Here is a 13758-nt window from a genome sequence, read left to right as displayed (position 1 = left end):
CAAGACTGAATCAGGAAGAAATGGACAATATAAACAGACCAATCACAAGCACTGAAATTGAGACTGTGATCAAAAATCTTCCAACAAACAAAAGTCCAGGACCAGATGGCTTCACAGGCGAATCTATCAAACATTTAGAGAAGAGCTACACCTATCCTACTCAAACTCTTCCAAAATATAGCAGAGGGAGGAACACTCCCAAACTCATTCTACGAGGCCACCATCACCCTGATACCAAAACCAGACAAAGATGTCACAAAAAACGAAAACTACAAGCCAATATCTCTGATGAACATAGAAGCAAAAACCCTCAACAAAATACTAGCAAACAGAATCCAACAGCACATTAAAAGGATCATACACCATGATCAAGTAGGGTTTATTCCAGGGATGCAACGATTCTTCAATATATGCAAATCAATCAATGTGATACACCATATTAACAAATTGAAGGATAAAAACCATATGACCACCTCAATAGATGCAGAAAAAGCTTTTGACAAAATTCAACACCCATTTATGATAAAAATGCTCCAGAAAGTAGGCAGAGGGAACCTAACTCAACATAAAAAAGGCCATATACGACAAGCCCACAGCCATCATCATTGTCAATGGTGAAAAACTGAAAACATTTCCTCTAAGATCAGGAACAAGACAAGGTTGTCCACTCTCACCACTATTATTCAACATAGTTTTGGAAGTTTTAGCCACAGGCATCAGAGAAGAAAAAGAAATAAAAGGAATTCAAATCGGAAAAGAAGAAGTAAAACTGTCACTGGTTGCAGACGATGTGATACTATACATAGAGAATCATAAAGATACTACCAGAAAACTACTAGAGGTAATCAATGAATTTGGTAAAGTATCAGGATACAAAATTAATGCACAGAAATCTCTTGCATTCCTATGCACTAATGATGAAAAATCTGAAAGAGAATTTAAGGAAACATTCCCATTTACCACTGCAACAAAAAGAATAAAATACCTAGGAATAAACTGACCTAAGGTGACAAAAGACCTGTATGCAGAAAACTATAAGACACTGATGAAAGAATTTAAAGCTGATACAAACAGATGGAGAGATATACCATGTTCTTGGATTGGAAGAATCAACATTGTGAAAAAGACGATACTACCCAAAGCAATCTACAGATTCAGTGCAATCCCTATCAAACTACCAATGGCATTTTTCACAGAACTAGAAAAAAAATTGCACAATTTGTATGGAAACACAAAAGACCCCGAAGAGCCAAAGCAATCTTGAGAAAGAAAAACAGAGCTGGAGGAATCACGCTCCCTCACTTCAGACTATACTACAAAGCTACAGTAATCAAGACAGTATGGTACTGGCACAAAAACAGAAATATAGACTAATGGAACAGGATAGAAAGCCCAGAGATAAACCCACACACATATGGTCACCTTATTTTTGATAAAGGAGGCACGAATATACAGTGGAGAAAAGACAGCCTCTTCAATAAGTGCTGCTGGGAAAACTGGACAGCTACATGTAAAAGAATGAAATTAGAACACTTCCTAACACCATATACAAAAATAAACTCGAAATGGATTAAAGACCTAAATGTAAGGCCAGACACTATCAAACTCTTAGAGGAAAACATAGGCAGAACACTCTAAGACATAAATCACAGCAAGATCCTTTTTGACCCACCTCCTAGAGAAATGGAAATAAAAACAAAAATAAACAAATGGGACCTAATGAAACTTAAAAGCTTTTGCACAGCAAAGGAAACCATAACCAAGACGAAAAGACAACCTTCAGAATGGGAGAAAATATTTGCAAATGAAGCAACAGACAAAGGATTAATCTCCAAAATATACAAGCAGCTCATGCAGCTCAGTATCAAAAAAACAAACAACAGAATCCAAAAATGTGCAGAAGACTAGACACTTCTCCAAAGAAGATATACAGATATCAAACAAACACATGAAAGAATGCTCAACATCACTAATGATTAGAAAAATGCAAATCAAAACTACAATGAAGTATCATCTCTCACTGGTCAGAATGGCCATCATCAAAAAATCTACAAACAATAAATGCTGGAGAGGGTGTAAAGAAAGCGGAACCCTCTTGCACTGTTGATGGAAATGTAAATTGATATAGCCACTATGGAGAACAGTATGGAGGTTCCTTCAAAAACTAAAAATAGAACTACCATATGACCCAGCAATCCCACTACTGGGCATATACCCTGAGAAAACCATAACTCAAAACGAGTCATGTGCCACAATGTTCATTGCAGCACTATTTACAATAGCCAGGACATGGAAACAACCTAAGTGTCCATCAACAGATGAATGGAAAAAGAAGACGTGGCACATATATACAATGGAATATTACTCAGCCATAAAAAGAAACGAAACTGAGTTATTTGTAGTGACGTGGATGGACCTAGAATCTGTCATACAAAGTGAAGTAAGTCAGAAAGGGAAAAACAAATACCATATGCTAACACATATATATGGAATCTAAAAAAAAAAAAAAAAATGGTTCTGAAGATCCTAGGGTCAGGACAGGAATAAAGACACAGACGTAGAGAATGGACTTGAGGACACGGGGAGGGGGAAGGGTAAGCTGGGATGAAGTGAGAGAGTAACATTGACATACATACACTACCAAATGTAAAACAGATAGCTAGTGGGAAGCAGCTGCATAGCACAGGGAGATGAGCTCGGTGCTTTGTGACCACCTAGAGGGGTGGAATAAGGAGGGTGGGAGGGAGACCCAAGAGGGGGGGATATGGGGATATACATATGCATATAGCTGATTCACTTTGTTATACAGCAGAAACTAACACAACATTGTGAAGCAATTATACTCTAATAAAGACGTTAAAATAAATAAATAAATAAATAAATAAGAACTAGTGACATTTTCTTAGTATCCCAAGGGGCAACATAATATAATGGAAAGAAAAAGTCTTTGAAGCCAAAGAGACCTAGTTGTGATTTCTCATCCTGTCCTTTATCAGTGTCCTTGGACAAGTATTCTGAATCTCCCGGGCCTAAGTTTCCTTATTTTCAAAAGAGTGGTAATAATACTTACTGAGTACAGTTATTGTGAGGATTATAGGTAAAGCACCTTGTCCAGTCCCTCAGACAGTGAGAACTAGGTGTGGAAGGATATTAAAAGCCCATCCTCACCTGCACAGTCCTCTACCTGGTGTGCACCCTGGACAGCAGGCTGCAAGGTATGCACTCAGTGGTCATGAATGAGCTTCTGGGTTTACACTCAAATTACCTTCTGCACCTAGAGCCCACCCTGAAAAAATAAGGGAGAAAGGAACCTACCTAACTAGTACAGCCTGTGTGAGGTGCTTTCCCAAGACATTACATTTTATTCACCAGCGTCATCCTATAAGATTGCTCAGAAAGAATCTGAACCCAGGCTCATCACACTCAGGGCATGCATTACCATCTCAAGAGAGATTTCAAAAGAATCACAACTAATCTCACTGCAAGTGCACGCTCATTTACTAAACTGTGACCTGTCTACCGTGTATCACTCTCTACTAGGATATAATGGACATCAAAGGGAAAAACAGGGGAGCAAGGGACATAATACAATATGTTTAGAATCTAAGTCCTCATTATTTACCACATGCGCTAACTGAACTAAGAAATTAAATCGTGCACACAGTTACATTTATTCAGGATCTTCTATATGCTTAGCACCAAGAACATGAAGATAAGTACAATAAGATCCTTTGAAGGTGTCAAAGGAAAAAAATGCATACATATAAAGCCTTAGCTTAAATAAGCCACTCATCTATAAAGTAGGCTGACGGGACTGATCTAATACAGATAGCTGTACTCAAAATTAAATGAGAAGTATAATACTGGCCAGTACAGTACTGAGCATAGAAAAGGTATTCAGTTTTTCTTAAAATTAGAAAAATACTTCAATATACATTAAATAAATCAGAGCATATACATATACATTAAGTATCAAGCTATACATTTTTTGTGTAGAGGTGTTAGAATAAGAGTATTTATGCAAATTTTCTTGTATTTGCATAGGGAAACACAGGAAGAGGAGGAAATACTTCCCAATTCATTCTATGAGTTCAGTGTTACCCGAATACCAAAATATGACAAAGCCATCGTTCAGTCCACCACAGTTATGGACTGAATGCTTGTGTTCCTCCAAAATTCATATGTTGAAATCTTAACTGCCAATATGATAGTATTTGCAGGTGGGGTCTTTGGGAGGCCATTAGGTCATGAAGATAAAAGCTAGACAAAAATAGAACACATGCTGTATTATTACATTTACATAAAATTCTAGAAAATCCAAATAAATCTACAAAGTAGATCAGTGATTCCCAGAAAAGGGAGGAACCAGGGGACATTATAAAGGGGCATAAGTAAACCTTTCAGAGTGATGAGTTTATTTGATTATTATCTTGATTTTAGTGATGTTTCATGGTTACATACATATATCAAAATTTATAGAGTCGTACATTAAGTATGTACAATTTGTTGTATGTAAATTACACTTATAATACTATTTTTTAAAGGATTAGAACTAAAATGTTAACAGTGCTTATAATTAGGCTTACAAATGATTTGCATTTTATCCTTTGTTACAGTTTCCCAAGTTTTTGTATTGATGTTTTGTTTTTGTGATAGGAACAAACAGTTATATTTCTTTTGAAAAACCATATTGCAAAGTAATCATAGCCATACTGGAAGTAGAAAAGAATTGTGATACACAGAGAAAGTAGCAATTTGATGGGTGACATATATTAGAATATTTTGACTAATCAATAGATCACAATTTAATACCCCAAATTCAATTTGCAATTCAGCCTCTTAAAATGCTTATCCATAAACTATTGCTAAATTGTGATAATTTACAAAAGACAACTTTGTTGGTCTTAATGTAGCTAGTCATATTCATGACAAGACAACAATAATCAAAAACATAAAATGAGATCAAGGAATGACCTTTAGTTATGAACACATCTCAGAAGAAGCAAGAATTTTTAGGTCCTGTCAAATTCTTTAAACACAAAGCATTAACTTTTTATCTGTATGAGTCAGATCACAGAAAAAACAGTTATAATGGATGTATTCTCTAATTTAATAAAGTTTCACTTTAAACATGGGAGTTTAATAGCTTTTTTAAAGTTACAGTCTAATATATACTTACTATAACAAAGAAAATAATCCAAAAATGTAAAAAGAAAAATTAAATAATCCCTTCCATTTCCAACCCCACTCCTAACCCAATGCCCCAGAAAGAAGTCAAAGAGCCTGGAGTTCGGCCTTCCACACTTTTCTCTGTGTACAGGGAGACAAATAATACACCTGCAAAGGGTGTTCCAAAGTTTGTTTGTTTTTTAAAACAAAAAAAAAATTGTGTCATACTTTATATACTACTCTGCAGTCTTCCATTTTTGCTTAACAACATCATATGGACACCCTCTAGGTCCACAGATATAAATCTAATTTATTCTTTTTTAACAGCTGAAGTTTCCATAATATATCTGTAAAATAATTTATTCAACTATTCCTCTACTGATATACTCAGATTGCTTCTAGTTTTTGTCACTATCAAAAACAACAAAATGCTTCAATATATATTGTGTACAAATATCTTTTTTATGTGCTGATTTTTTCCTTAATGGATAGACCCTAATAAAGAAACTGCTACATCCAGAAGATATTTTATTTTAATAGCTATTACCATATTACTTTCCAAACAAGTCAAATGAACTCACTTCCACAGCAATGTACGAAATGCCATTTCCCTGCGACCTTGTAGGTACTGGACATTATAATTCCTTTTAATTTTGGCCCAGATGATGTATGAATATTGCTATCGTATTGTATAATTTGCATCTTTCTAACTATTACGCAGGGTTAGAACATATGTACATATGCACATATTGGCCATCTGGATTTCCTGTCCTGTAGTATGCCTATTTAAACTCTTTGCCTATTTTCTACTGGATCATATGATGTTTCTCATCAATTTATATGCTATATTTGTATATAAAGGGTATTAAACCTCTGCCTATCATATATGTTATATATGCATTGAAAATGTGATTTTTAAGTTAGGGGTTTAGTACTTGAATTCATTTAAACAATGTCATTAATAGTGGTTAAATTGCCAGGTAAATCCAAAGAAGCCTATTTAACATACTACCTAGCTCAAAAACTGTACATCTGCAATGAAAGTTGCAGAAAGCAACAACAGTCATTAAATAGAAAATAAAAAGCAATAAAACACATCAATAAACTTTAAGTCATCTTCAATGTACTTGGGAGAAAGAAGATTAAAGAAAAACTAGGCACTGAATAAACACTGCTATAGAGACCCCAGAGGAAACTTCAGGGCATGTTCAGGAGCTTTAAAAGTTGGTGGGACTCTTCCTTTTGAGGACTCTATGCTTAAAAATATATCTAAAGAAATCTCAGATGAAATCCTTTTCCAAAGTAAATTCTCATGTAATGAGAGGCAATTAGGACACTAGTAAAAATAAGGCAAGTCTTAAGGATTGGAGGCTTTGCTTCTCAGATTGTTTTTCAAGCACTGAGGATTAAGTAAGGGAATCTGAGGTAACACCTCCCTGGAGGCCTTTTGTGTAACCTCTGTCACTAATTTATTAAAACTGACAAGTAGCTTCAGTGATTGTTCCACATTATCTACCCTGACACAAAAATGACATAGCTTTTCCATGCTATTCTGTCATTTATAACATTGATGAATTTCTCAAACCTCTTAAAATCATTTACAAACTAAAGACAAAGGTTCTTTCCCCCCTAAAAAAACTCTCATCCTGTTAATTATGCCCAAACTCACCATTTTAAGAGCACAATGCTGTAATTATTGCAGTAAATCTTTATGGGCCCTAATTGCTTAGATAAGAGTTCAGTGTGTCCAGTAAACCTTAAATGACCTCACATATAATTGGTTCACTGACTGCAACAAGAAGATTATGTAAGGAAGCAGAAATATAATTCTGAGGTCAGGTTTAAAGTCATCTCTTGAAAACTTGCTACCTTGGAGCACCACTTCATAAGTCAAACCTTGGAAGAAATACCAGCTTTGATACAATATCGTTTAACTTCAAGCACAAAAACATGAAGGAACCCCTTTTCAACAGCTGCCAATTTCAACTAAGCCTTGAGATCTGGTTTTTATACAAAAAGGCAAAAAAGCTTCAATTATCCACTTCAACACTTGCAGGTAAGAGACTAGGGACTCAGATGATAAGTGGAAGTTATAATGGTCAAGGCAGGAGGTAACAAGACCTAGATAATAAAAAAACTAAAGAACAGTCCAACTCTTATGTCTATTATATGCCAGGCACTGGGCTCGATACTGGAGCTAAAAAGATGTCCTGCTGTGCCCAATGCTGTGAAGACAGAAACAGTTCAAATGAGAAGTTGACAACTGACTACAAAATATAAGCATTCATTATCTCAATCAAATGGTCAGTGAATTAAGAAATTTTACTTTGATGAGATAATACTGCTTTTGTGTGGTTTTTAGTTGAATTTTAGACTTCCACTTAAGAATACCTCCAGTCTATAGCTTCTGCCAGTTAGCAGGATTTCTACCATTCCATTAAATAGATGCTAAATATGAATATCAGGGATCATAGTTCAACATTGTGACTTTTATTTCTTCATTACTAAAATACAATAATTGTATTGTATTATATTGTATTGTATTGTATATATAATACAATACAATTGTATTGTATTATACAATATATATATTGTATATATTTTGTATAATACAAAATACATTGAATTTTTCAATGCTCTAAATAGTAACTTTAATTAAGATAGAGATAAAATAAAACTGCCATGCTTCAACTATTTCAATATTTTTCAATAATCCTTCACACTTTTAAATTCCAAAAGAGTTTTCTAACATCGCAGGACTTACTCTAAAGAAAGCCGCCAGAGACACTGTGGCAGACTATAAAAGAAAAATCAAACGGATGTCAGGAAATCTGGGTTTTGCAACTAATTAATTAGTCTTCTGACCTCTTTCTTGTGATCCTACTTTCCTGACTATAAAATGAGTTCCAGAGAGGATAATAATTGCTAAAGTTCCTTTCCTTAACAAAAGTCTATCATTTTATGTTTCATTTCAAAATATTAAATATCCAAAAGGCAAAAAGCTAAAATGAAGCATAAATACAGGAAGGAAAGTAATAGGGTATCAAACTTCAACAAAACACCATTTCCAAAGTATTTTAACATATTTTTAAAAATAACTCTTAGAGAGAAAAAAATCCATCAAAGTTCTCTCATGGCCAAAACCCATAATCTCTAATCAGTCATGTAATAGCAAGAATGAAGCCAAAGAACTGTAATTTTCCCATTCTGGAAATAGTCCCTGAGAGAGGGAGAAAACGTTCAAAGAATTGTATTTGAACATGATACAGTAAATAGATGCATAAAAACATGTTATATTATGCAATACAATATATCTGTCTAATCAATGCATAGCAACCACATAATACTTATGTGAATATGTGAGATTTTGGTTGAATTAGCTTGGCCACTTTTCCTATTTCAAGTTAACAAACGCCCAACAGTCTTTTTCTTACAAATGGCACTGTTGCTCGTAAGAAAGACTAGCAGAGGCAATATAACAATTTACTGTTGGGTAAAACATATGCTATCATTCTCTTGATATATGGTAGGAAGAATGATGAATGGATAGCAGGCACAAACCATCCAGCTGATTTCAGTATAAACTCTCTTCTGATATATTTCAAAGGGTAAGCTACTAATAACGAAACACAAAAGAAATGAAAACTTTTGATTACATAAGAGATGCATGCAAACAATGATAAAAATTGAAAGTATGTAAACCAGAAAATGTTGAGGGCTTTTCTTTGTTTTTCTGGGGGGTTTTCGTGACAATTTATGGGAGTTTTGCTATATTTAGGAACAGATACCTTTTATACTTTGGGACTTGGTCTGAGCCAGCCACTATATTGTCCCTCAGTCATTTGCAAAGTATGAGAATACATTCATTCAAAGCACATGCTTACAAGTTTTTAAATTGATATTATTGCTAGGATCCCTTGAATTCTTGAAGCTAGTACAGACAGTCTTGTTAATTCTCTCACTGAATAAGAAGATCCTCAAAATGAGTAAGTATCTGTGATTATGACAAAGTACTTCAGCAGACCCCAGACAAGAGACTATGGCATCTTAGTTGTTAAAAGAAGGGATGGATAGTGCTATCCCTTGTTGATAGCTATCAGGCAATGACCATGCTTCAGGTCTAGGTGAGACTGAAAAGGCCAACATTCTTTCCATACTGTAAATATGTTAAGTTTGATCTTTTTAAACTGAAGTGTATTTGAAGAGCCTACCAACATTGGTGATCCTGCAAACAACCTAACTGAGGGCAAATTCAAAATTAAATCCAGCTGAAATATACTCCAGATTCATTTTTTAGGGATAGGACTGAATGAAGATGAAACTGTTTTTAGCATATGTCTTAAGCAGAATCACAGCAGCCTTTAGTAATCCCCATACTCAATAGTGTCACAGGCATGCGATAATGGAAAATGAAAAGGAACAAGAATCAGGAGACTGGGGAAATGGTTGTATCAGGAACTCATATGTATTCAGCACTATGTGCCAGGCACTATCGTCTATATTTCACATATGCTATTTGATTTAATCCTTACAATATATCAGTAAGGTTGAAATGATCATCCCCATATAGTCAAGGAGACTCAGAGCAGTTAAATGACTATGGAAATTGACACATCTAAAAAGAAAGAAAGAAGGAAGGAAGGAGGGAAGGAGAGAAGGGAAGAAGGGGTGAAGAGAGAGAGGAAGGAAGAAAGGAAGGAAGGAAGGAAGAGAGGGAGGGAGGGAGGAAGGAAGGAAGGAAGGAAAGAAATTCATACAACTAGAAAGTAGTACAGTCAAAATTTTAAACATAATTTCCCCCCACCAAGTAGTTGTTTCCCTACAGAACTCAAACTATATAGCACTTTTCTTACTGTCTATCAAGAGCAGATATTATTCTTCACATCTGAAGTTTATTATAAAAAATTAGCTACATTCATAATGAGAAAAGACCCAGAAATCAGGAAAAATGAGTGGGTTTTTTTTTTCAATTATCACGTACCTATGACATGTAAGATGTTATAGATCTATTTTGTTAATTTTTCTCTAGACAAGTATAACAACTTGTTAAAGAATTAAGCCATTAGTCTCACCCCTAGAAAAGAAAACCTGTCTATTAAAATAATATGATTAGGCATAACCATTAAATAATGAACATCAAAAAATAAATATTCCTGACTCCCACTTCTAATTAGGATGGCAAGAACTGCAAGAGAATTTCACTTCCAACATAACAACCAGGACAAACCAGTTAATCTACAAAAATCACAGTTTCTTAAAATCCATCATACAGCTAAGGATACAAAGAAATCTAAATGAACTAGATTATAGAAAGTAATGAGCCCTTTCAAGGAGAGAAGAGACACACAGCTAACTTTCATCCCTGGTAGAATGGCAAGAGGAGGAAGAATCTGCCATAGATGTGTCAGGGTAAACAAGTTGAACTTTTAACAAACCTATAACGGCCATACATGGGCTGGCATGATGAGAAGTTCCAGCAACAGAGAAAATCTGCACCTACCACCAACTCTTTCCCATCCACGTATTCAAGCATGAGAGATGAAAAATAAAAAGGAAAACTAGGGACTTCCCTGGCAGTCCAGTAGTTAAGACTCTATGCTTTCACTGCAGTGGGTGTGGGTTCCATCCCCAGTGGAGGAACTAAGATCCTGCATGTGGGGTGGCGTGACCAAAAAATTGGAAAAAAAAAAAGGAAAACCAAATGAACATGGTAGAAATGAAATATATTAACCCAAATGAATGAATCATCAGATGGGACTAACAATGAACATACGAAAGAGAAGAGAGAATCAATTAACTTAGTTATGGACAAGAAGTTACCAAAACTGATGACAGTTATTAACCCGTAGATTCAAGCTTAGAGAAACACAACAAAGATAAATTCAAAGTAAACCGTACCTCGGTACATCAAGCCAAACTTCTGGTGAAAAATAAAAAATAAAAAAAGAATCTTAAATGCAGATACAGAAAACAGACAAGTTACAAACAGGCAAAAAACAAAAATTATAGCTAACTTTTTATTAGAAACAATAGAAACCAGAAGTACTAAAAGAAAAAAAACTGGCATTCCATATCCAACAATAACAAAAAAAATGCTTTGAAAATGAAAGCAAAATAAACACAATTTAAGACAGACAACAGATGAGAGAATGCATATCTAGCAAACATACTAAAAGAAATGCTAAAAGAAACTCTTCTGGCTAAAGGGAAATGCTTTCAGATGATGTATGCCTGAATCTGCAGAAAGGAATAAAAAGCAGTATAAAGCATTAAAATATGGAAAAATATTAAAAGCTTCTAAAACTATCTTCATTTTGTACCTATATATTTATTTTATTTAAAATTCTATTATTGTTTAAAGCAAAAATAACAACAATAAATATCACTGTTATAGCAAAAATGACAATAAATATCATAGTGTTTTAGCATATATGGAATTAAAATATATGTTGACAATAGTACAAAGGGTATGTGATGTAAATGAAAGTATAGTGTATATAGCTCAACAAACATCAGGTAGGAAAACTCATAGAGACCACATTCAGACACATCATAGTCAAATTATCAAAAGACAAAGACAAAGAGAAAATATCTTGATAGCAGAGAGAAAGGTGATTCATCACATAGAGGGGATCCTTAATAAAATTAATAACTGACTTCTCATCAGAAACTATGGAGGCCAGAGGCAGTAAGATGACATATTCAAAGTGCTGAAAAGAAAAAACTGTCAACCAAGAATTCTTCAAACAGTAAAGGTGAAATTAAGAAATTTCCAGACAAATAAAAACTGAGAATTCATCTCTAGCAGATCTGCCCTATAAAAAATACTAAAGAGTGTCCTTCTTTCAGGCCAAAATAAAAGCACACTAGACAGTAACTCAAATCCACACAATAGCATTCCAGTAAAGGTAACTATATATGTAAATGTAAAAACAATATAAACATATTTTTGTTTGTAACTCTTTTCTTTTATCTGATTTAAAAGACAATTTCATAAAATGATAATTACAAAATTGTGTCACTAGATTTTTAATATATAAAGCTATAATTTGTATGACAATAATAGTACAAAGGAAGTAGAAGGGATCAGAGTTATACTGGAACAAAGTTTTTATATACTATTGAAATTGTTAGTATTAATATGAACAAGTTTGTTTTAAGTTAAACTGTTAATTATAACCCCTAGAATTACCACTAAGAAAATAACTCAAGGGACTTCTCTGGAGGTCCAGTGGTTAAGACACTGCACTTCCACTGCAGGGGGCATGGGTTTGATTCCTGGTCAGGGAACTAAGATCCTGCATGCGTGTGGCATGGCCAAAAAAAAAGCCAACAGAAAAAACCTCAAAAAAAATACAGTGAAAGAAAAGTGGGACAGAGTAGAGAGGACAGATCGCAGAGCCATTTAGGAGGTAGAGTCAATGGAAATTTGTATTGGATGAAAGTGAGATATTCTCCCTCAAGGAGCGCATTGTCTACTGAAAGAATATGAAAAGTGAACAAAAAATTATTTTATATTGTGCCCAATGACTGGAACATAGAATAGGGGAAGTACAGTGACAGGAGATGAGGCTGAGACTAGATCATGAAAGGTAAGGATTGACCTTTGTTCCTAAGGTATTAGAGTGCTTTAAGGAATTCTGAGAAAAGAATTGACATGATTTTGAGCAAAGGAGTGATTGTGAGTCATTAGAGAAATTCAAATCGAAACAATAATGAGATACCACTTCATACCCATGAAGATGGCTACAATAAAAAGGACAGACAATAATAAGTGTTGAAGATATGGAGGAACTGGAACCCTCGTACATTGCTGGTGGGAATGTAAAATGGTACAGCCTCTTTGGAAAACAGTTTGATAATTCCTGGAAATGTTAAACAGAGTTACCATATAACCTAGCAATTCTACTCCTAGGCACATATCCAAGAAAACTGAAAACATATGTCTGTATAAAAACTTGTATATGAACATTTATAGCAGTATTATTCATAATATCCCAAAACTGATGAATGAATAAACAAAAAGTGGTATATCCATACAACTGAACACTATTTAGCCATAAAAAGGAATGAAGCACTGATACATGCTACAATATGAATGAACCTTGAAAACATTATAAGTGAAATAAGCCAAACACAAAGGCCACATATTATATGATCCCATTTATATGAAATGTTAAGAATAGGCAAATCCAAAGAAACAGAAAGTATATTAATGATTGCCAAAGGCTAGAGGGGCAGCAGGGGGAAGAGGAGGAGGACGAAACAGGGAGTGACTGTTAATGAGTGTGAGGTTTCTTTTTGACTTGATGAAAAACGTTCTAAAGTTAGATAGTGGCATGGTTGCACAACTCTGTGAATATGCTAAAAACCACTGAGTTGTACACTTTAAAAAGGTGAATTTTATGGTATATGAATTGTATTTCAATACAGCTGTTATAAAACAAAAACCATGATGAGTTACCATTTCACACTTTGTAGAATGAGTAAAATCTAAAAGGATGGCAAGGTTGGCAAGGATGTGGAACACTGCTGTTGGTCAAAGGGTAAAACAGTACAACTACTTTGGAGAACTTTTTGGCAGTGTTT

The 13758-nt window shown here is 34.5% G+C and overlaps 1 protein-coding gene across 4 annotated transcripts in view; it reads right to left on the bottom strand.

Annotated features, from left to right (window-relative positions):
* The window catches only part of VWA8 (von Willebrand factor A domain containing 8), a 370485-nt gene that overhangs the window by 333371 nt on the left and 23356 nt on the right, over positions 1–13758 (bottom strand). The gene's annotated exons all lie outside the window — the stretch shown is intronic.

The sequence above is a fragment of the Balaenoptera musculus genome, chromosome 18 (genome assembly GCF_009873245.2).
Source record: "Balaenoptera musculus isolate JJ_BM4_2016_0621 chromosome 18, mBalMus1.pri.v3, whole genome shotgun sequence".
In the NCBI taxonomy this organism is placed as follows: Eukaryota; Metazoa; Chordata; class Mammalia; order Artiodactyla; family Balaenopteridae; genus Balaenoptera; species Balaenoptera musculus.
This window is presented reverse-complemented; position numbering and strand designations above follow the sequence as displayed.